This window comes from Tachyglossus aculeatus, chromosome 17, assembly GCF_015852505.1.
Source record: "Tachyglossus aculeatus isolate mTacAcu1 chromosome 17, mTacAcu1.pri, whole genome shotgun sequence".
Lineage (NCBI taxonomy): Eukaryota > Metazoa > Chordata > Mammalia > Monotremata > Tachyglossidae > Tachyglossus > Tachyglossus aculeatus.
The window spans coordinates 16,471,497-16,484,073 of NC_052082.1; the positions used below are offsets into that span (position 1 = coordinate 16,471,497).

General features: G+C 44.9%; 1 protein-coding gene across 1 annotated transcript in view; it reads left to right on the forward strand.

The window, feature by feature from the left end:
- UBAC2 (UBA domain containing 2) overlaps positions 1 to 12,577 on the forward strand; it is a 220,097-nt gene that overhangs the window by 79,971 nt on the left and 127,549 nt on the right. The gene's annotated exons all lie outside the window — the stretch shown is intronic.

The following is a 12,577-nucleotide window of genomic DNA, read 5'->3' on the forward strand; positions in this document are numbered from 1 at the left end:
ACTTAGACGGTCCCTACTTTCCAGACGAGGCCACCAAGGCCCGGGGAAGCGAAGGGACCCGGCCCAAGGCCACGCAGCATTAGACTGAGATGGAAATTAAAATTTGCTAAGCAAACGGGGGAGGACAGCAGCTTCAGTTATGAGTTGGGAGTTGATGGGAGGGGAAGAAGCTGCCATTCTTGCCTCAGTGGTTGGGTCCTATAGTGACCCATAACCAGGTGGGATTTGTTCCCTTCCACGTTGCGAACAACTAGAGAGCATCTACAGCTGTATAACTATCAATAAAAGTAAACCAGAAGGGTTGAGAAATGGGAAAATCAAAAAAAAAATTCAGTTTGACTGGGGATTTTGCCAGCGAGGAGAGCTTATGGTGGAGAGCCATGAAACTAATGTCCAGGAGTTTTTGTTTGCTGTGGAGAGAGATGGGCCGCCGTCAGAGGGTCCTGAGGAAAGCAGAGATGCGTTCCGGGCAGCGTTTCAGGAACAAGGATGGGACATCTGAGGTCAGGAGACACGGGAGGTGGGGTCAGGGGGAGGGGGACCAGCAAGGAAGCAGATGGAATTGCCTGTCTCTGATTTTGTCATCCCTGTCTGGCTGTGTTCCTGCCCGTCTCAGGCCTTCCTCCGGAGGTTTCGCTCCTGTCACACTGCCCCTGATAGAGTCCGCTCCTGAAAATAGCTTCATCTTATTTACGACTGAATCTTCGGGAAGGGAATCTTCAAACAGCAGTTGATTCATTCATTCGGTCGTATTTATTGAGCGCTTGCTGTGTGCAGAGCACTGTACTAAGCCCTTGGGAAGTACAGGTTGGCAACATAGACAGTCCCTACCCAACAGCGGGCTCACAGTCTAGCAGGGGGAGACAGACAACAAAACCAAACATATTAACGCAATAAAATAAATAGAATAAATATATACAAATAAAATAGAGTAATAAATACTTACAAACATATATACAGGTGCTGTGGGGAGGGGAAGGAGGTAAGGCGGGGGGAGGGGGAGGAGGGGGCTCAGTCATTCATTCAATCGTATTAATTGAGTGCTTACTGCGTGCAGAGCACTGTACTAAGCGCTTGGGAAGTACAAGTCGGCAACATAGACGGTCCCTACTTTCCAGACGAGGCCACCGAGGCCCGGGGAAGCGAAGGGACCCGGCCCAAGGCCACGCAGCATTAGACTGAGATGGAAATTAAAATTTGCTAAGCAAATGGGGGAGGACAGCAGCTTCAGTTATGAGTTGGGAGTTGATGGGAGGGGAAGAAGCTGCCATTCTTGCCTCAGTGGTTGGGTCCTATGGTGACCCATAACCAGGTGGGATTTGTTCCCTTCCACGTTGCGAACAACTAGAGAGCATCTACAGCTGTATAACTGTCAATAAAAGTAAACCAGAAAGGTTGAGAAATGGGAAAATCAAAAAAGAATTCAGTTTGACTGGAAAGGGTAATAATAATAATAATAATTGTGGTATAAGTTAAGCACTTACTACAGAGAAGCAGCATGGCTCAGTGGAAAGAGCCTGGGCTTTGGAGTCAGAGGGCATGGGTTCAAATGCCGGCTCCGCCACATATCTGCTGTGTGACCTTGGGCAAGTCACTTTGCTTCTCTGAGCCTCAGTTAACCTCATCTGTAAAATGGGGATGAAGCCTGGGAGCCCCACGGGAGACAACTTGATCACCTTGTATCCCCCCCAGCGCTTAGAACAGTGCTTCGCACATAGTAAGCGCTTAACAAATGCCATTATTATTATTATTATTATTATTATTACATGCCGAGCACCATACTAAGCACTGGAGTGTATACAAGCAAATCAGGGTGGACACAGTCCCTGTCTCCTGTGGGGCTCACAGTCTCAGTCCCTATTTTCCAGATGAGATAACTGAGGCACAGAGAAGTGAAGTGACTTGCCCAAGGTCACGCAGCAGACCAGTGGTGGATTATTCATTCATTCATTCATTCCATCGTATTTATGGAGCGCTTACTGTGTGCAGAGCACTGTAATAAGCACTTGGGAAGTCCAAGTTGGCAACCTATAGAGACGGTCCCTACCCAACAGCGGGCTCACAGTCTAGAAGGGGGAGACGGAGAACAAAACAAAACATGTTAACAAGATAAAATAAATAGAATAAATAGGTACAAATAAAATAAATAAATAAATTGGAACCCCATGACCTTCCGACTCTCAGGCCCGTGCTCTATCCACTATGCCATGCTGCTTCTCTGTCCGTTGGAATTGTGAGCTCTTTGGGAACCCAGTCCGGGCATTTCTAATATAATTGGCCCTATTCGAAGGCATCTTGTTATACCCATGAATCAGTCAATCAATCAATCGTATTTATTGAGCGCTTACTGTTTGCAGAGCACTGTACTGAGCGCTTGGGAAGTACAAGTTGGCAACATATAGAGACAGTCCCTACCCAACAGTGGGCTCAAAGTCTAAAAATGAATCTTGTAAAATGCTTTGCCTCATGGACTCCCCCCACCACCACCACCACACCTCCAAAGTTCAGTGATAGGGAAGTGTGTTCTGTCTCAGATTTTATCTGGGCTGTCCTTCTCTCAACGGAGAGAAGTAAGCTTACGTGCTTTTTAATTAAGAGGTGAGTTTGATGGTAGTATGTGTGAGACCCTGTTTTCATGGGACCTGCAGTAAGCAAGCTTGCTGATATCAGGGGATAGTGATAAATGCAGATGACTTTTTTTTTTTTTAAGATTCCCAATCTTACAATCTAATGAGGCCCCACTCGGGTTAATTTTTAAAGCAACTTGGTCGCGGGCTGGAATTTAATAATAACTTATTAAGTCATAACATCCGTTTTCATTTCTGCTTTTTTAGAATAAGTTGCTGTGATAGCTATTATTGAAACTGTCAGTTTTTCCTGAGAGAGCATGAAGTGTTTAAAGTTCTGTGTCTCAGAATGGCCAGTTGGAGGAGAAAAGCCTTATTCAGGCAATAATGCAGTGTTGCTATAAACTATTAGATCAAGTGAAGTGGTGGAAGGTTTTCAGGTAACCTCTTGTACAAGATGTCACTACTTGTTTTTAGTAGATTTAAGAAAAATGCTCAGGGTGATTAAATCATTCAGGGTGATTATCAAGGTTGAAGGAAAGTGGGCCACGCTTTGATTGGTGTAGGGAACTAAGTGAAATAATTGCAAATAAAATTCACTTCCTGTTCGTGTTTGTCATTGGAAAGTTCTGCCTTTTGAAAGATCTCAGATTCAGATCTCCATGTTATTCTAAGAAAAAATTTCAAAACGCTAACCACGTCTCTTAGAACCCGCTTGCAAGATTGACCACATGCATTAAATGATGCTGTAAGAATTTTCTTGAAGCCAGATGCTCGTTTTGAAAGTTTAAAGTAGCGGTGGCCGGGGAAGGAGAGTCCCTTCTATTAATGCAGGCCAGGTGCAGTTAGCAATCTGTAGCTGAGGGCGGGGGAGTGAGCCGGGCCTACAGAGAAGCGGCATGGCTCAGTGGAAAGAGCACGGGCTATGGAGTCGGAGGTCATGGGTTCGAATCCCTGCTCTGCCAATTGTCAGCTGTGTGACTTTGGGCAAGTCACTGAACTTCTCCGTGCCTCAGTTACCTCATCTGTAAAATGGGGATGAAGACTGTGAGCCCCCTGTGGGACAACCTGATCACCTTGTATCACCATCATCATCATCATCAATCGTATTTATTGAGCGCTTACTGTGTGCAGAGCACTGTACTAAGCGGTTGGGAAGTACAAGTTGGCAACATACTTGTAACCTCCCCAGCACTTAGAACAGTGCTTTGCACATAGTAAGCGCTTACTAAATGCCATTATTATTATTATTATTATTATTGTTATTATTATTATTATTATTATTACAGAGGCTATAGGGAGAAGTGGCGGGGAAGCCTAGTCTTTTACTGATTCTCCTGCATCTTCCACTAAGCCCACCTTGGTCAGCTCTCTCTGGATAATAATAATAATAATGATAATTATGGTACTTCTTAAGTGTTTACTATGCGCCAAGCACTGTTCTAAGCACTGGGGTAGCTGCAAGTTAATCAGGTTGGGTGCAGGCTCTGTCCCACCTGGGGCTCGCACTCTTATCCCCATTTTACAGATAAGGTAACTGAGGCACAGAGAAGTTAAGTGACTTGCCAAAGGTCACACAGCAGATGTGGCAGAGCTGGGATTAGAACCCAAGTCCTTCTGATTTCCAGGCCCACACTCTTATCCGTTAAGCCACGCTGCTTCTCTCAGCCGCGCTGCTTCTACCACAGTCCTCTTTGACTTGTCTTTCTTTTTAAAGATATTTCTTAAGTGCTTATAATGTTCCAGGCACTGTACTAAGCACTACGGTTGTCGAGCAGCATGGCTCGGTGGAAAGAGCACGGGCTTTGGAGTCAGAGGTCGTGGGTTTGAATCCCAGCTCCGCCACATGTCTGCTGTATGACCTTGGGCAAGTCACTTAACTTCTCTGAGCCTCAGTTACCTCATCTGTAAAATGGGGATTAAGACTGTGAGCCCCCCGTGGACAACCTGATCACCTTGTAACCTCCCCAGCGCTTAGAACAGTGCTTTGCACATAGTAAGTGCTTAATAAATGCCATTATTATTATTATTATTATTATTATTATTATTACTTAACTTCTCTGAGCGTCAGTTACCTCATCTGTAAAATGAGGATTGACTGTGAGCCTCATGTGGGAGAACCTGATCACCATGTATCCCCCCAGTGCTTCAAACAGTGTTTTGCACATAGTAAGCGCTTAATAAATGCCATTATTATTATTATTATTATTATTATTACTTAACTTCTCTGAGCGTCAGTTACCTCATCTGTAAAATGGGGATTGACTGTGAGCCTCATGTGGGACAACCTGATCACCATGTATCCTCCCAGCGCTTCGAACAGTGCTTTGCACATAGTAAGCGCCTAATCAATCAATCAATCGTATTTATTGAGCGCTTACTGTGTGCAGAGCACTGTACTAAGTGCTTGGGAAGCACAAGCTGGCAACATATAGAGACAGCTTAGCAAATGCCGACGTTATTATATGAGCTAATTGGGTCACACACCGCCATGTCCCGCGTGGGGCTCACAGTCTTCATCGCCATTTTAGAGGCGAGGTAACTGAGGCCCAGAGAAGTCACTTGATGAAGGCAGGTGGCAGAGCCAAGATTAGAATTCAGGTCCTCCGACTCCATCACCATCATCATCAATCGTATTTATTGAGCGCTTACTGTGTGCAGAGCACTGTACTAAGCACTTGGGAAGTACAAATTGGCAACATATAGAGACGGTCCCTACCCAACAGTGGGCTCAGGCCCGTGCCCTTTTCACTAGGCCATGCTGCCTGTCCACTCCTTGCCCCTGCCGTGACTGTAGCCACCGCCCCCGGGGCTCACCTCGATTTCTTTCCACACCACTTCTGCCCACTCGCTTTGGCGGCGGCCTCTCCCACATAGTTCCCTCCTTTATTTCTGCCCAACTTCCTCTGATTGTCTGCCACCTCAGCCCGCTCCACCTTCCCTGCCCTTCCACCTCTGCCTAACCTACCCAAGGGCCCCTACTCTCCCCTCCTCCCACTGCCATCCTTCTGAATGAGGCGTTGAGTGAAAGGGTTTTGTTATTCATTCATTTAATCAGATTTATTGTGTGCAGAGCACTATCCTAAGCGCTTAGGGGAGTACAATACAACAAGAAACAGACGCAATCCCTGCCCGCAGCGATCTCACAGTCTAGAGCTGGGGAGACGGACATCAATACGAATAACTAAATGACAGAGGTGCACATAAGTGAGAAACAGCGTGGCTCAGGGGAAGGAGTCCGGGCTTTGGAGTCAGAGGTCAGGGGTTCAAATCCCGGCTCCACCAGTTGTCAGCTATGTGACTTTGGGCAAGTCACTTCACTTCTCTGGGCCTCAGTTACCTCATCTGTAAAATGGGGATGAAGACTGTGAGCCCCCCCGCGGGACAACCTGATCACCTTGTAACCTCCCCAGCGCTTAGAACAGTGCTTGGCACATAGTAAGCACTTAATAAATGTCATTATTATTATTATTATAAGTGCTGTGGGGCTGGGAGCGGGGAAGAACCAAGGGAGCAAGTCAGGGCGACGCAGAAGGGGAATGGTAGTAAGTACTTTTAGGCTGTGAGCCCACTGTTGGGTAGGAACTGTCTCTATATTTTGCCAACTTGTACTTCCCAAGCGCTTAGTACAGTGCTCTGCACACAGTAAGCGCTCAAAAAAGACGATTGATGATGATGATGGTGAATGGGAGAAGAGGAAAGGAGGGGCTTAGTCTGGGAAGGCCTCTAAGAGGAAGTGTGCCTTCAGTAAGGCCGTGAAGAGGGGGAGAGTAATCGTCTGCCGCATTTGAGGAGGGAGGGCCGTTCCAGGCCGGGATGAGCCTTTGATTTTCTAATCACTGGAGTTCGGAGCAAGTGTGAAAGGATGCCCGAACTCATGGGCCTTCCAGTTTAGTGGGAGCCCAGCAGGAGACCTACAGTTTAACAGAGACTTCAGAAGTTTTTTTTTAAAAAAATTACTAAATGGAAAACATCTAAAGGAAGGGAGTGTTTTCCTCCTTCCCTTCCCCACAGCACCTGTATATATGTTTGTGCATATTTATTACTCTATTTATTTAACTTGTACATATCTATTCTATTTATTTTATTTTGTTAATATGTTTGGTTTTGTTCTCTGTCTCCGCCTTCTAGACTGTGAGCCCACCGTTGGGTAGGGACTGTATATGTTGCCAACTTGTACTTCCCAAGCGCTTAGTGTAGTGCTCTGCACACAGTAAAGCACTCAATAAATACGATTGATTGAGTGAACACCTGACATATCAAGTCCAACTGCTGTACCCCCTTTAGACTGTGAGCCCACTGTTGGGTAGGGACTGTCTCTATATGTTGCCAACTTGTACTTCCCAAGCACTTAGTACAGTGCTGTGCACACAGTAAGCGCTCAATAAATACGATTGATGATGATGATGATGTACCAAGGCTAAGTTCCTTCAAAATGGCAGCCTACCTTTTAGGGATGGATCCGGGTCAGACACCAGAGCAAACTCAAGGGTCTAACATGACCCTTGGTCATCCTCAAATGAGAAAACCTTACAGAGGCAGGGGTTCTTCAGTTACATCATCCAGCACTCAGAACAGTGCTTGGCACGTAGTAAGCACTTAACAAATACGTAATTATTAAAAATGGGGATTAAGACTGTGAGCCCCGTGTGGGACGTGGACTCTGTCCAACCTGATTAGCTTGCATCTACCCCAGCCCTTAGGACAGTATCTGGCACAGAGTAAGTGCTTAAGAAATACCATAAAAAATATGTAGTTTGAGGTTTGGGTGGATTGGTCTCATTCATTCATTCAGTTGTATTTATTGAGCACTTACTGTGTGCAGAGCACTGGACTAAGCGCTTGGGAAGTACAAGTCGGCAACAGATAGAGGCAGTCCCTACCCAACAACGGGCTCACAGTCTAGAAGGGGGAGACAGACAACAAAACAAAACAAAGCATGTGATCAGGTGTCATCAGAATAAATAGAAGTAAAGCTGGAAGCACATCATTGACAAAATAAATAGTAAACATGTACAAGTAAAATACAGTAATAATAAATAGACTCCACCCTATAGACCATATGTTCCCAATACCAATCAGTCAGTCATCAGTGGTATTTGTCAAGTTCTTACTTACGTGCAGAGCACTATATTTAGTGTTTGGGAGAGTACAGAAATATAGTTGTGATACATTACAGTGGAATTGGTAGACATGTTCCCTGGGCAGGGAACAATCTAGGGCTCTTTCAAGAATTTGAAGTCCCAGATTAGGTGTGAGACTTCAGGCTTCTGAGGGGCCCCAGGTGCCAGGAATAGCCATGTGGCCTATTTGAATTATTAGAGTAGCAAAATGGCCTAGTGGAAAGAGGAAGGGCCTGGGAGTAGGAGGATGTGGTTTCTAATCCCGGCTCCGCCACTTGCCTGCTGTTTCACCTTGGGCAAGTCACTTCCCTTCTCTGTGCTTCAGTTTCTTCAACTGTGAAATGGGGATTTGACTTGTTCAGTCGTATTTATTGAACGCATACTGCGTGCAGAGCACCGTACCAAGTGCTTAATACTTGTCTTTCCTCCAACTTAGACTGTAAGCCCCATGTGGGACAGGGATGGGGTCTGACCTGATTTCACTTGTAGTTAAAACAAGCACTTAGAACAGTTCTTGACACACGTTAAACATTTTTAAAATATCATAAAAACAGAAAACAATAGAGCAAAAAAAAACCCCAAAATTATGACAGACACATTCTCTCCGGTAAACCCTGGTTTGATTTCATATTCTCAGGGCTTTAATGTGAAGCTGGAACTATAGATGGAGATGCACCCCTGTTTCCTGCTCTCTGTCTCTGGTAGTAAAGTTATTATTTGTAGACAGCCCCAAATGTGAACTATTTGTGAGGAATGGAAATTGAGGAGATGGTCTCAAACTCGAACCAAGAATCACCGCTTTCACTACTGGAGGGTACATTGCAAGTAGAGAAGCAGCTTGGCCTAGTGGTTGGAACACAGGCCCAGGAATCAGAAGGACCTGGGTTCTAATCCTTTCTCTGCCCGCCACTTGTCAATCAATCAATCAATCAATCGTATTTATTGAGCGCTTACTGTGTGCAGAGCACTGTACTAAGTGCTTGGGAAGTACAAGTTGGCAACATATAGAGACAGTCCCTACCCAACAGTGGGCTCACAGTCTAAAAGGGGGAGACAGAGAACAAAACCAAACATATTAACAAAATAAAATAAATAGAATAGATATGTACAAGTAAAATAAATAAATAAATAGAGTAATAAACTGGTGACCTTGGGCAAGTTACTTGTCTTCTCTGTGCCTCAGTTCCCTCATCTGTAAAATGGGTATTCAGACTTAGGAGCCCATGTGGGCCCATGTAGGAGAAGCAGCGTGGCTCAGTGGAAAGAGCCCGGGCTTTGGAGTCAGAGATCATGGGTTCAAATCCCAGCTCTGCCAATTGTCAGCTGTGTGACTTTGGGCAAGTCACTTCACTTCTCTGGGCCTCAGTGACCTCATCTGTAAAATGGGGATTAAGACTGTGAGCCCCCTATGGGACAACCTGATCACCTTGTAACCTCCCCAGCGCTTAGAACAGTGCTTTGCACATAGTAAGCGCTTAATAAATGCCATCATCATTATTATCCCCTTCTAGACTGTGAGCCCACTGTTGAGTAGGGACTGGCTCTATACGTTGCCAACTTGTACTTCCCAAGCGCTTAGTACAGTGCTCTGCACACAGTAAGCGCTCAATAAATATGATTGATTGATTGATTGATTGACAGGAACTGTGTCCAACCCTGTTTGCTTGTATCCGCCCCAGTGCGTAGTACAGTGCCTGGCACATAGTAAGCACTTAACTAGTACCACGATTATTATTACTATTATTAAGTGTTAAAGATATTGTTATTTTCAGTTCATATGTTCCTAATTGTAAACCAATCATGCATTTCCACCTCACTTAGCAGAACCTGGCTGTCAACCACAGAAATAAATACTAGGCAGGGCAGAGTCACCAGATCCCGTTGACTGAGTCTGTTAAGGGAAACAGCACGGCATAGTGGACAGAACACGGGGCTGGGTGTCAGAAGGTCATGGGTTCTAATCCCAGCTCCGCCATTTGTCCTCTGTGTGACCTTGGGCGAGTCACTTCACCTCTCTGGGCCTCAGTTCCCTCATCGGTAAAATGGGGATGAAGACCGTGAGCCCCACGTGGGACAACTCGATTACCTCGTATCTCCCCCAGCGCTTAGGACAGTGCCGGGCACATAGTAAGTGCTTAACAAATACCATCATCGTCATTATTACTATTATTATTAAATGGGGAAATCCTCAGATCCCTCTGACACGTGGTAATTTAACAGTGAGGGCCTTAAAGTTGTGCAAGCACTTATATCCCTTATGTTGTTTTAGATGAACAGTTCCAAAGTGGCAGGCATCTGCGTTTTGAAAGTTGTGATTGAGAAGCAGCGTGGTCTAAAGAACAGAGCACAGGCCTGCGAGTCAGAAGAACCTGGGTTCTCGTCCCAGCTCTGCCACTTGTCTGCTGTGTGACCTTGGGCAAGTCACTTCACTTCTCTCTACCTCAGTTTCCTCATTGGGCAAATGGGGATTAAGACTGAGCACCATGTGGAACAGGGACCGTGTCCAACCTGATTTGCTGATCCTCCCTTCAAGGCCCTGCTGAGAGCTCACCTCCTCCAGGAGGCCTTCCCAGACTGAGCCCCTTCTTTTTTCTCCCCCTCGTCCCCCTCTCCATCCCCCATCTTACCTCCTTCCCTTCCCCACAGCACCTGTATATATGTTTGTACATATTTATTACTCTATTTATTTATTTTACTTGTACATATCTATTCTGTTTATTTTATTTTGTTAGTATGTTTGGTTTTGCTCTCTGTCTCCCCCTTTTAAACTGTGAGCCCACTGTTGCGTAGGGACTGTCTCTATATGTTGCCAACTTGTACTTCCCAAGCGCTTACTGTACAGTGCTCTGCACACAGTAAGCGCTCAATAAATAAGACTGATTGATTGATTTGCTCATATCCACCCCAGCGCTTAGTACAGCGCATGGCATATAGTAAGCACTTAGCAAATATCACCATAATTGGGAAAAATGTGCAAAAACTCTTGAAAGTTATAATATTTTTATAGCAGGCTAACTCTGTTATTGTCTCTCAATGCCTCATGGTCTCTGGTCTTTTGATCTTTGTCTCTCATCCTGTCTCTGTCCGTCTGGTCTCTGTTATATCTATGGCTACAAAGAAATTCTGCAGTGACTGCATTTTGGGAAATATTTCTCTAAGGTACTGGCTCCAAGTTTTCAAAAATCTTGTACAAAGCGAATCTTTGTATCTTCATTTGTATCTTCATTCAGGATCTTTGAATCTTGTATCTTCATTCTTGATAATGAAGATAGCAAAGATAATGGAAGAAATGTGGGAAGCAATGTGGTCTGGTGGAAGGATCACAGTCTTGTGATCTCCAAAGTGCTTGGAGAAGCAGTGTGGCACAGTGGAAAGAGCACGGGCTTTGGAGTCAGAGGTCATGGGTTCAAATCCTGGCTTTGCCAATTGTCAGCTGTGTGACTTTGGGCAAGTCACTTAACTTCTCTGTGCCTCAGTTACCTCATCTGTAAAATGGGGATTAAGACTGTGAGCCCCTGTGGAACAACCTGATCACCTTGTAACCTCCCCAGCGCTTAGAACAGTGCTTTGCACATAGTAAGTGCTTAATAAATGCCATCATTATTATTATTATTATCATCATCACAGACCTGGGAGTCAGAGGACTTGGGTGCTAATGCTGGCTCTGCCATTTATCTGCTGTGTGACCTTGGGCAAGTTACTTCTCTGTGCCTCAGCTACCTTATTCAAAAAATGGGGATTAAGATTGTGAGCCCCACATGGGATATGGACCGTATCCAACCCGATTAGCTTGTATCTACCCCAGCACTTAGTACAGTCCCTGGCACGTAGTAAGTGTCTAACAAATATGATAAAAAAAAAAAGGAAAAAAGCAACATCTGGAACCTAGACTATCTGTCATTCTGAAAAATTGGGTAAATAGTTTTCATAACTTTGGAAACAAAATCAAGTGCAAAGTTTAAAAATCAGGTTGACTTAGCTTCCTGCATCTTGAAGAATTATCAGAGAAACCATGGCTTCTCAGTATGCTCCATTGTTTGTAATTTGACTTGTTGCTAGGGCAGTGTTGTTGCTTTTATGGTATTTGTTTACTGCTTTATTATGTGTCACGCTCTGTTCTATGTGCTGGGGAGAGAGGCACCCTTGTCTTTCTTATGCACTAAGTACAGTGCTGTGCACACAGTGAGCACTCAGTAAATACCTTTGATCGATTGATTTCTTTTATGGTACTTGCCGAGCACTTGCTGTGTGCCAGGCAATGCACTAAGCACTGAGATAGATACAAGTTAATCAGGTTGCACACAGTCCCACGTGGGGCTCACAGTCTTTATCCCCGTTTTGCAAATGAAGTAACCCCAGCACTTAGTACAGTCCCTGGCACATAGTAAGTGCCTAACAAATATGCTAAAAAACCAAAAAAAAAAGGAAAAAACCAACATCTGGAACCTAGACTCTCTGTCATTCTGAAAAATTGGGGAAATAGTTTTCATAATTTTGGAAACTAAAATCAAGTGCAAAGTTTAAAAATCAGGTTGACTTAGCTTCCTGCATCTTGAAGAATTATCAGAGAAACCATGGCTTCTCAGTATGCTCTGAGGTCCAGAGATGTGAAGTGGCTTCCAGGTCAATCAATCAGTCAAGTTATTGAGCACTTACTATGTGCAGAGCACTATATTAAGTGCTTGGGCGAGTGCAGTGCAGCAGAAGTAGCAGTCACGTGCCCTGCCCATAATGAGTTTACAGTCTAGAGAAGTGGCAGAGCAGGGATTAACACTCAAGTCCTACTGATTTCCAGGCCCGTGCTCTGTCCACTTGGTCAAGATGCTTCTCTCCTGATGATTTATTGGTTTGGTTGAGATGGGCGGAGGGAAGGGCTACTACAGGATT